The sequence below is a fragment of the Pristiophorus japonicus genome, unplaced genomic scaffold (genome assembly GCF_044704955.1).
Source record: "Pristiophorus japonicus isolate sPriJap1 unplaced genomic scaffold, sPriJap1.hap1 HAP1_SCAFFOLD_130, whole genome shotgun sequence".
Taxonomy (NCBI): Eukaryota; Metazoa; Chordata; class Chondrichthyes; family Pristiophoridae; genus Pristiophorus; species Pristiophorus japonicus.
In genome coordinates this window covers 1,239,341-1,250,002 of record NW_027250967.1, presented here as the reverse complement: position 1 = coordinate 1,250,002, position 10,662 = coordinate 1,239,341, and the positions used below count along the sequence as shown (strand labels likewise).

Genomic DNA, 10,662 nt, shown 5'->3' with positions numbered 1-10,662 from the left:
AGTGTAGCGGATATCACGTTGGCCTCACACACGAAAGGTCCCCGGTGGATCCGTTTTCTCTCACTGAAAGTTATCTATTATTGAAGTGAAATAAAGAGCAATTAAGGAATAAGGGAGCCCTTTTGCCAGGAGAAAAAATAGCAAATAATAACAGCAAATTCTGGAAATCAGGCAGCATTTGCCAGGAGACAAAATTCGACTCTGATTGTTCCCCTTTGGCAAGTTTAAACATAATGTTTATGCCTGGGATCGAACCAGGGACCTTTTGCGTGTAAAGCAAACATGATAACCACTACACTACAGAAACCTCTGGCACAACAGACCCCACAGAGGGGAGCTGACCAGTGAGCTCCCTCTGCGCTGATCGGTCATGAGGAGGCTCACCTGAAACAACTTCTGTCCCACACTGAAAGTTCTCAATCCTTCTCCTCCGCTGCCCTTTACAGAAATGTCACGGATCACCCAGCCACCGTGTTCACTTCCACATCCTCACAGTGGGGCCACGGACGCTCCAACCGTCTCCCCGCGATCAGCGAACTCACCCAGTTTACTAAATTAAACCCGCAACATGTGCCCGGCAAAGGGCAGGAGAAGCCAGATCGTCTGCAAGCTCGGTCTCTCACAGAAAGTATTGGTATTCATGGTGCTTACAGCAATTATTAATCGTCTCACAGACCTCAATTATTTTTATGCGATGAATTGATCGAGCATCGTTTCCAGGTTAGTGCGCCGGATCTTAACTTCATGTAAGAAGACACAAAAGTTCAAAATTTAAATGAACTTACAGTCTGGATGGCCGAGCCGTCGAAGGTGCTGCGTTCAGTTTGCAGTCTGCTCTTAAAGCGCGGTTTCAAATCCCTTTTCTTATTTTTAGTCATTGAGCAAAACTCATTTGCTTGGCACCACGGCCAGCTCCTTAAAAGTGGGATTCAGCAGTTCAACCTGCTCGCTTAACATTTCCGTCTGACCGGGTGCTGAAAGTGGAAACGTTTCCGCAGTGCAGCGGTTAACACGTTCGCCTCACACGCGAAAGCTCACCGGGTGGGAATATTTTCTGGAGCTTTCTCCTCCAGCATGCTCAGGGCGAGATTGTTCTCCTGTGAAAGGTCATATGATCATAAGCATGCAAGGATTCGGAGCTGGATTAGGCCATTCGGCCCCTCGAGCCTGGTCCACCATTCAAGAAGTTCCTGGCAGTTCTTCGACATCAAGTTTAAACATCTGGGGCGGAGCCAACAGGTGCCTGGCTGCAATCAGTGACAAAAACGTTTGCTTGAGCAGAAGCACAGCGAGCTCAGTTGATACAGCGTGAGATTTTTAATCTCAGATTCTCGGGTTCGAACACCAAGTTTGTTGATTACTTTTTAATTACATTTTATGTTGCTTTCACGGGAATACATCGTTAATTAACCAATGATCTTCTTTTGCACAAATAAAGAAATTCTAACTGAAGGAGAGTCCATAATTGGATAATTTATCTATGCTCTGCTAGTTAACTCTTAAACCATAAAGCATTTTACACACTGCTTTCGGGGTCTGGTTCAAAATGTTCATTGCTGGTAACATCAACAGGAGACTGGGGAAACAGTGAGACTGACTTTAGAGCAAAGGTCTGGTTATTGTGAAACACCAAAGAAAATATACATTCTGGAAGAATAACATCGAAAGGAAATGTGACCCGACACCCAGAAAGAAGTGTTAAGACAGAAGATGAAATGCTGCATCCCTTTCTGCAAAAAATTCCTTTCACAAACATTTCTCTGACCGAAGCTGCACAAAACAAAAATGTTCGTTTCAAAGTCATTAAACTCCCGAATTTCCGCTTCACCAGAATCTCCTGAATCAGATGCCTCTAGTTTTGCCGACTCAATCCATGTCCCTTTGCAATGTTCTGCTTCCACCCACACTATGAAATGTGCCGCTAACTTATAGAATCATGGAATGGTTACAGCACGGAAGGCCATTCGGCCCGTCGAGCCCGCGCCGACTCTCAGCGAGTCCCACTCCCCCACCCTTTCCCTGTAGCCCTGCAATTGTTTTTCCTTCAGAAACTGATCCAATTCCCGTTTGAAAGATAAGATTGAGTCTGCCTCCACCACCCTTTCAAGCCGTGCATTGCAGATCCTAACCACTTGCTGCTAAATGGTCATCTCCTGTTCCTATGTGTAACGTCTGGGAAACACGAGATCAATTCCTGCCACACTCACAGACTTCTTAAATATAGCACCGTCTTTCTATTCTCATAAAACCAGCTCCTGAAGTGTAGGCCAGCTGTGTAGGTGAAAGCTCTGGTGATGTTCCTAACATCACTTCAATTGCAGTGTTTCCGGAGTGTAGTGGTTGTCACATTTTCTTCACTCGCGAATGATCTTTGGTTCGAAACTGGGCGGAAACATTTTGAAAACTCGTTTAATTAAATATTAGAAAAAATGGATTTATTCATATTAGTGTTTCAATATTAACAAAACACAATGTCCCACAGCCTTGTTAAATTTTCTGATATCTATGTTCAGTTCTGTATGCACTCAAACTCGACACTTGAACTGAATGCTCATAAAAGTATTGGAGTGGGAACTCACTGGATAACAGCACAGCTGGCAATGTTTGCGGAATATATTCATGACACCAAAGCACACAATGACAACCTGGAACTGTGCGGCACAGTATCCTCGGGGAAAACAGTTGAAGTCCTTGAGGGGGCTTAAACCACCAACTTTTCGGTTCACAACCGAACACGCTAACCCATTGTGCCACAGAGACTGAAGTAAGAGTATACTGCAAGACATCCCAAACCAGGGTGTCCATCAGTTAAAGCTTCAGATTGCTCCGACCAGTTGGAACGTGTCCACTTTCAGTTGCACTTTTCCCAAATAAAGGGTGGGACATTCATTGTGGATGTGTGGAAACAGTCTGATCCCGCACACTGCAGACACTTCCATGTCACCGCCAACCAGCTCTCCAAAACCGGTGTGATCTACCTTCCAGCCTTCCGGTGCCTTGTCTGTGACAAAGTATTCTGATTGTCCCGAAGCCAGTATTAGGTTTTAATTCCTTTTCAGCTCCTGACTGCGGATATTCCTGTGATTAAACAGGAACTAAATGCTTGCAGGGACAGTTGGATTCACCATTTCTTTGCTTGGTGAAATTTCAAAGATTGAAAGTGACGCACATCAACCCCAAACCTCGTCACCTACTCGCTAACCGCTACACGCTGCTCCCGTGAGATGGAAGCCCAGTTCCTGTTAAAAGCTTGAATACAGGTACAAGCAGAACTCATTCAAAGAAAGTCCAAGTCCCTGAGGCACCTGATTATTTGCACCAAACTCCTTTGTAAAGAGTTGAGGTTCGTGTGGGGTGATTTGGGCACATCTTTCCACACACTGCATCACTTCAAACATAACTCAACGGCTGTAAAGCGCTTTGGGGCATCATGAGTTCCTGAAAGGCACTGCAAAAATGCAAGTCTTCCTTTGCAAAATTTCTGTGCAATTTCAAAACTCGCCGGCAAAATAATGGACTCGTCCAGGATTGGAAACCAGGACTTATCGCAAATTTCATTTAACTTCGACGAAGCAAAAGTCACGCTTTTAGATCAAGGAACCAACTGCTTGACAATCATAAAGGTCATGTTTTGCCATGAAAAAAGCAAGTTTTTGTGTGTGGCTACTCTTGATTAGAGAAGCACGTGAGACCGAATCAGTGACTTTGCTTTTTCGACCTGTCTTCTGAAGCGCCGCACGGTCCCACTCCGACAGTCAATGAGCTGTTGGGACGTAAGTGTATCCAGGCTGTGGGTGGCCACCCCGAGCGCAGCAGAGGGGTTTCTGCATTAGTTATGTGTGGGGACAGTATTCCCTTTCTCTCTTCCTTTTGTCTGTATGCCTGTGCTTTTATTTCTCTATTTATTCCCCCTGTGTCAGTTTCTAGTGTTTAAAAGATGAAATGGGTGTCAGTGTGGAACAATTTCGCTCACTCAAAGTTAGATTCACGACCGTTGTGCCATGATGTCTAGACAGCTTGCCGTTGATATTCAGGTTCATATATAAATATATATTTTTATATTGATACAAATTATCGAAGCTGTTCCCTGGTCGAGTGGTTAAGATCCCGAGCATTAACCCTTTCCATTCTCAATCAGTTCATCGCAGAAACATAATTGAGATGTGTGAGAGGATTAATGCTTGCTGTAATCGCCGTTAATAACCCCACTACTATGTTACAGAACGAGCTTACACACTCTCCTACTTCTCCTGCCCTTTGCCGGACTCCTGTCCCGGGTTTAATTTTACAAACTGGGCGAGTTCGCTGATCGCTGGGAGACGGTAGGAGCCTCTGTGGCCCCACTGTGAGGATGTGGAAGTGAACACGGTGACTGGGTGATCCGTGACATTTCTGTAAAGGGCAGCGGAGGAGAAGGATTGAGAACTTTCAGTGTGGGACAGAAGTTGTTTAAGGTGAGCCAACACATTCCTGATACTTCTCTCTTCTTAGATAATCCCCGGAGTCGAGGATGACTTGCTTCCACATTAAAAATCAGTGGTGATCAGCACAGAGGGAGCTCACTGGTCAGCTCCCCTCTGTTGTGCTAGCTGTGCCAGAGGTTTCCCTAGTGTAGCGGTTATCACGTTCGCTTTATCCGTGAAAGGTTGCCGGTTTGATGCCGGGCGGGAACATTATGTTGAAATTTCCGAAAGGGGAACAAACGGAAGAGAGTCTCGTCTCCTGGCAAATACTAACTGACCTGCTGAGATTTCCAGCATTTGCTGTTTTTATTTGCTATTTATTCTCCTAGCAAAAGGGCTCCCTTATTCCTTAATTGCTCTTTATTTCACCAATAAATAGATAACTTTTAGCGAGAGAAAATGGATCCACCGGGGAACTTTCGCGTGTAGGAATAACCGGTGCTAATAAATTTGACAAAAGTTGCCCCAGATTCCTGGTGTCGCCAGCGATGAGGATTTTGAACCAGACTCCTAAAACACAGTGTGTAAACTGGGATCTGGTTTAACAGTTAACATGCAAAGCACAGAACAAAGGATTGAAGTATCGACTGTCCCTCAGTCAGCATTTCTTTCATTGTACAAAAGAAGATGACGGGTTAATTAATGATGCTTTCCCGTGAAAACAACAGACAAGTTAAACAAAAATCATACGGTGACTGGCAGGTGAGCGCTTCTTCTGATACCTGGTGGGAATGGGCAGGGATTTTCAAGCCCCTTGTATTGCGGAATCTTCATATAGACGAACATCTCAAGCTCCCTGTGTAGGCCTTGTGGTGCAACGGCAGCGTATCTGACTCCAGATCAGAAGGTTGCGTGTTCAAATCACGTCGAGGTTACTGCTCTTTTGGGGAATCCCGGAATTAATATTTTCTTTGCTGTTTGGCAATAACCAGACCCTTGCTCCAAGGTCTGTCTCACTGTTTCCCCGGTGTCAGTCAGAGAAACACCTGTTGCCCTCATTTATTTCTTGTGACAAGACACAAAAGTTCAAAATCAACCTGCAGGTGGCCATATGCAGCACTGGATAGTCAGGACAGCCGAGCGGTCCAAGCTGTTTTGTTCAGTCTGCTCTGAAAGTGTGGGTTTGAATCCCACTTCTAGCACCTTTCATTTTTAGTCATTAAGCAAAACTCATTTGCTTGGCACAAAGATCAGCTCCTAAAAAGTGGGATTCTGCAGTTCACCTGCTCGCTCAGCATCTCCGTCTGACCTGGTGCTGAAGGTGGAGATGTTTCCGCAGTGTGGCCGTTCACACGTTCGCCTTACTGTCATGTATCTCACACTACTCTGCAGTTCTAAGTCGTTTTGAACATCGCTTTCAGCCAGGTGTGGGTACCTTCAAAGGGGCTAAAGTTAAAATCTACATCACACAGGATGCCAGACCGGTCCATCACAAGGCTAGAGCTGTGCCTTATGTGATGAGGAAAAGGTTGACCACGAACTGGACCGGCTTCTGCGGGAAGGCATTATCTCATCCGTGGAATTTAGCGACTGGTCAAGTCCCATCATCCCCGTCATGAAGCCTGATGGATCCGTACAAATCTGTGGGGATTACAAATCTACCATAAACAGAGTCTCCCGACAGGACCAATACCCGCTGCCCAGAGCAGAGGACCTATTTGCCACGTTGGCTGGAGGAAAACTTTTCTCGAAACTAGATCTTACATCTGCATATGTGACGCAAGAACTGACCGAAGAGTCTCAGCTACTCACCACCATCAACACACATCGAGGCCTTTTTATGTACAATCGATGCCCATTCGGCATCAGGTCGGCAGCTGCTATATTCCAGCGCAACATGGAGAGTCTGCTCAAGTCCACCCTGGGGACGGTTGTGTTTCAAGATGACATACTCATCACAGGCAGGGACAACGACTCCCATCTCCGCAATTTGCAGGAAGTACTAAGTCGATTGGATCGAGTAGGCCTAAGAGTTAAGAAATCCAAGTGTCTGTTTCTCGCGCCTGAGGTTGAATTTTTGGGCAGAAGGATTGCCGCTGATGGAATCTGCCCAACAGAATCAAAAACCGAAGCAATTCGTCTGGCACCCAGGCCCTGGAATATCTCGGAACTGCCCGCCTTTCTCGGGCTATTCAATTACTTTGGGAACTTTATGCAGAACTTGAGCACGCTGCTGGAGCCTCTCCACATGCTACTCAGAAAGGGGTGCGATTGGTTTTGGGGGGACGCCCAAGAACGCGCCTTCAATAAAGAACTCAATCTTCTATGTTCCAACAATGTTTTAGCCTTTTTTGACCCAGGTTAAAAGTTAGTTCTTACATGTGATGCGTCAGTGTACAGGGTCGGGTGCGTTTTACAGCATGTCAATGATGCGGGTAAATTACAACCTATTGCTTATGCTTCCAGGTCACTTTCGCGGGCGGCATGCGGGTACGGTATGGTTGAGAAGGAGGCGCTCACGTGCGTGTACAGTGTCACAAAGATGCACCAATACCTTTTCGTGGCCAAGTTCAGGTTAGAAACCAACCACAAACCCCTCACGTCCCTGCTATCTGAGTGCAAGGCAATAAATGCCAAAGCCTCGGCGCGCATTCAGCAGTGGGCACTCATGCTTGTGTATTACGACTACACAATAAGGCACAGACCAGGCACAGACAACTCTGCCGATGCGCTTAGCAGGCTACCCCTGGCGACCACGGAAGGTTTGGACGAACAGGACTGTGAGATGGTCATGGCAATCAATGCCTTTGAATCCACAGGTTCGCCCATGATGTCTCACCAAATCATAGCCTGGACGACCAGCGACCCCACGTTATCCTGAATCAAAAGACGCGTTTTAACTGGTGACTGGGCAGAGACCCGCGATGCCTGCCCTGGGGAGATCAAACCTTTCCATCGGCACATGCATGAACTATCACTACAGGCAGACTGCCTGATGTGGGGCAGCCGAGTAGTTATGCCCTTGCGAGGCTGAGAGGTGTTTGTCCGGGAGCTCCACCGCGAGCACCCGGGGATCGTCCTAATGAAAACCATAGCCAGATCCCACATCTGGTGGCCTGGCATTGACGCGGACTTGGAGCTCTGCATCCGTCGGTGCATCATTTGTGCCCAACTCAGTAATGCCCCCAGGGAGGCCCCCCTAAGCCCCTGGCCCTGGCTCACAAAAACCGTGGTCGCAGGTGCATGTAGACTATGCGGGCCCATTCATGGGCAAAATATTCCGTGTAGTCGTTGATGCATTTTCAAAATGGATCGAGTTCACCATTTTAAACTCGAGCACCACCTCCAACACTGTGGAGAGCCTGAGAACCATGTTTGCAATGCACGGAATTCCTGACATATTGGTCAGTGATAATGGTCCGTGCTTCACTAGCACAGAATTTCAAGATTTTATAGTTGACCACGGCATAAATCACGTTAAGATGGCACCGTTAAAGCCGGCCTCCAATGACCAGGCGGTGCAAGCAGTGCAGATCATTAAACAAGGCATGCTCAGAATCCAAGGTCCCACGCTGCAGAGCCGCCTGTCGTGACTGCTGCTGGCATACAGATCTCGTCCACATTCGTTGACTGGGGTTCCCCCCGTGCAACTATTGATGAAATGAACCTTAAAGACCAGGCTCTCGTTAATCCTCCCAGACATGCATGAAATTGTTGAGGCTAATATTCGGAAGCTAACTGAGTACCATGACCGAAATTTGAGGGGGAGGTGGAATGATATAGGGGACAAAGTGTTTGTGCTAAACTATGGCAGGGGTCCCAAATGACGTGCAGGGACAGTAACAGGCAAGGAAGGAAACAGGCGACTGGTTGTCCAAATGGAAAATCGCCAAACCTGCCGGAGGCATGTAGACCAAGTAAAAAGTAGATTCACCAACAAAACTGCAGGACGAGAGGCAGACTACAGTATGGAACTCACACCACACCTGGTGGACAGACAGAGGGAACAACCTGAGGAAAGGGCAGTCTCAACAGACAGCCCAGGCGAGATACCAGCAATCACACTGAAAGAAAAACAGGCACCAAGGCAAACAACTGAACCACAACTAAGACGCTCCACGCGAGAGCGTAGACCACCTGAGAGTCGGAATCTATAAAGACAATAAGACCTTGGGGGAGTTTGATGTCATGTATCTCACACTACTGTATATAACTGTATCTTACCATGCTATACATGACTGTAACTAGATATGACCTGTAACCACAAGCATACGTAACCACCAGGGGTGCACTTGCAGGAGACACTGCATACCTGTTCCACACAGGTATATAAAGGCAGGTCTCAGGCAAGTGTGGCATATGAGAGCTGTGAAATAAAGGTGCAGGTCCAGAGTGACCTTGACTTCAGCATGTGCCTCGTCTGAGTCTGTACTGCAGGGTCAGGACTTTACACTTACAAGCGAAAGCTCACCGGGTGGGAATATTTTCTGGAGCTTTCTCCTCATGCATGCTCAGGGGCGAGTTTGTTCTCCTGTGAAAGGTTATAAGATCATAAACATGTCAGGATTCGGAGCCGGAGAAAGTCTTTCGGCCCCTCGAGCCTGGTCCACCATTCAAGAGGATTCTGTCAGTTCCTCGACAGCAAGTTTAAACATCTGGGGCGGAGCCAACAGGCGCCTGGCTGCAATCAGCGACAAAAAGGTGCATTTGGCAGAATCCCGGCTAGGTCAATTGGTCGAGCATGAGAATCTTAATCTTGGATTCTGGGGTGTGAGCCCCACGTTAATTGTTAAAACATGTCCCATTTTACACACTGTGCTTTAGGGATCTGATTCAAAATGTTCATTGCTGGTAACATCAACATGAGACTGGGGAAACAGTGCGACTGACTTTAGCGCAAGGGTCTGGTTATTGTGAAACAGCAAATGAAATATAAATTCTGGAAGAATGACATCGAAAAGAAATGTGACCCCGACACCCAGAAAGAAGTGTTAAGGCAGAAGATTAAATGCTGCATTCCTCTGTGCAAAAAATTCCTTTCACAAACATTTCTCTGACCAAAACAGCACAAAACAAAAATGTTCCTTTCAAAGTCATTAAACTCCTGAATTTCCACGCCCCCCGAATCTCCTGAATCAGATGCATCTTGTTTTGCCGACTCAATCCATGATCCCTTTGCCATGTTCTGCTTCCACCCACACTATGAAATGTGCCACAAACTTATAGAATCATGGAATGGTTACAGCACGGAAGGCCATTCGGCCCGTCGAGCCCGTGCCGACTGTCAGCGAGTCCCACTCCCCCGCTCTTTCCCCTGAGGCCTGCAATTGTTTTTCCTTCAGACACTTATCCAACTCCCGTTTGAAAGATAAGATTGAGTCTGCCTCCAGTACATTCCAGATCCTAACCACTCGCTGCTAAATAGCCAGCTCCTGTTCCTATGTGTAAAGTCTGGGAAACACTGGATCAATTCCTACCACACTCACAGCCTTCCTAAATATAGCACCGTCATTCTATTCTCGTAAAACCAGCTCCTGAAGTATAGTCCAGCTGTGTAGGTTAAAGCTCTGGTTATGTTCCTAACATTACTTCAAATGCAGTGTTTCCGTAGTGTAGTGGTTGTCACATTTGCCTCACACGCGAAAAGTTCCTGGTTCAAAATTGGGTGGAAACATTTTGAAAACTTGCTCAATTAAATATTGGAAAAAATGGATTGATTCATATTCGTGGTTCAATATTAACAAAACACAATGTCCCACAACCTTGTAAAATTTTCTGATATCACTGTACAGTTCTGTATACACTCAAACTCTACACTTGAACTGAATTCTCATAAAAGTATTGGAGTGGGAAGTCACTGGATAACAGCACAGCTGGTAATGTTTGCGGAATATGTTTGTGCAGTCAAAACGCACAATGACAAACTGGAACCGCGCAGCACCGAATCCTCGGGGAAAACACAGTTAAAAACTTCGCCTCTGGGTGGGCTCGAACCACCAACTTTTAGGTTAATAGCCCAACGCGCTCAACCATTGCGTCACAGAGACTGACGCAAGTGCACACTGCACGACATCCAAAACCTGGGTGTCAGTCAGTTAAACCTTCAGATTGCTCCTACCGGGATGGAACTTGTCCACTCTCTGTTGTACTTTTCCCAAATAAAGGGTGGACATTCAGTGTGGATGCATGGAAGCAGTCTGGTCCCGCACACTGCAGACACTTCCATGTTACTGCCAACCAGCTCTCCCACAACCGGTGT

At 46.6% G+C, this 10,662-nt stretch overlaps 3 non-coding genes across 3 annotated transcripts; 1 reads left to right on the top strand and 2 right to left on the bottom strand.

Annotated features, from left to right (window-relative positions):
* Positions 1-234: 234 nt before the first annotated feature.
* Positions 235-307, bottom strand: trnav-uac (transfer RNA valine (anticodon UAC)). The gene has a single exon. It is a non-coding gene; the product is annotated as a tRNA-Val (tRNA).
* Positions 308-5,266: 4,959 nt separating this feature from the next.
* On the top strand, positions 5,267-5,338 carry trnaw-cca (transfer RNA tryptophan (anticodon CCA)). The gene has a single exon. It is a non-coding gene; the product is annotated as a tRNA-Trp (tRNA).
* Positions 5,339-10,376: 5,038 nt separating this feature from the next.
* Positions 10,377-10,450, bottom strand: trnan-auu (transfer RNA asparagine (anticodon AUU)). Its single transcript has one exon. It is a non-coding gene; the product is annotated as a tRNA-Asn (tRNA).
* Positions 10,451-10,662: the final 212 nt, after the last annotated feature.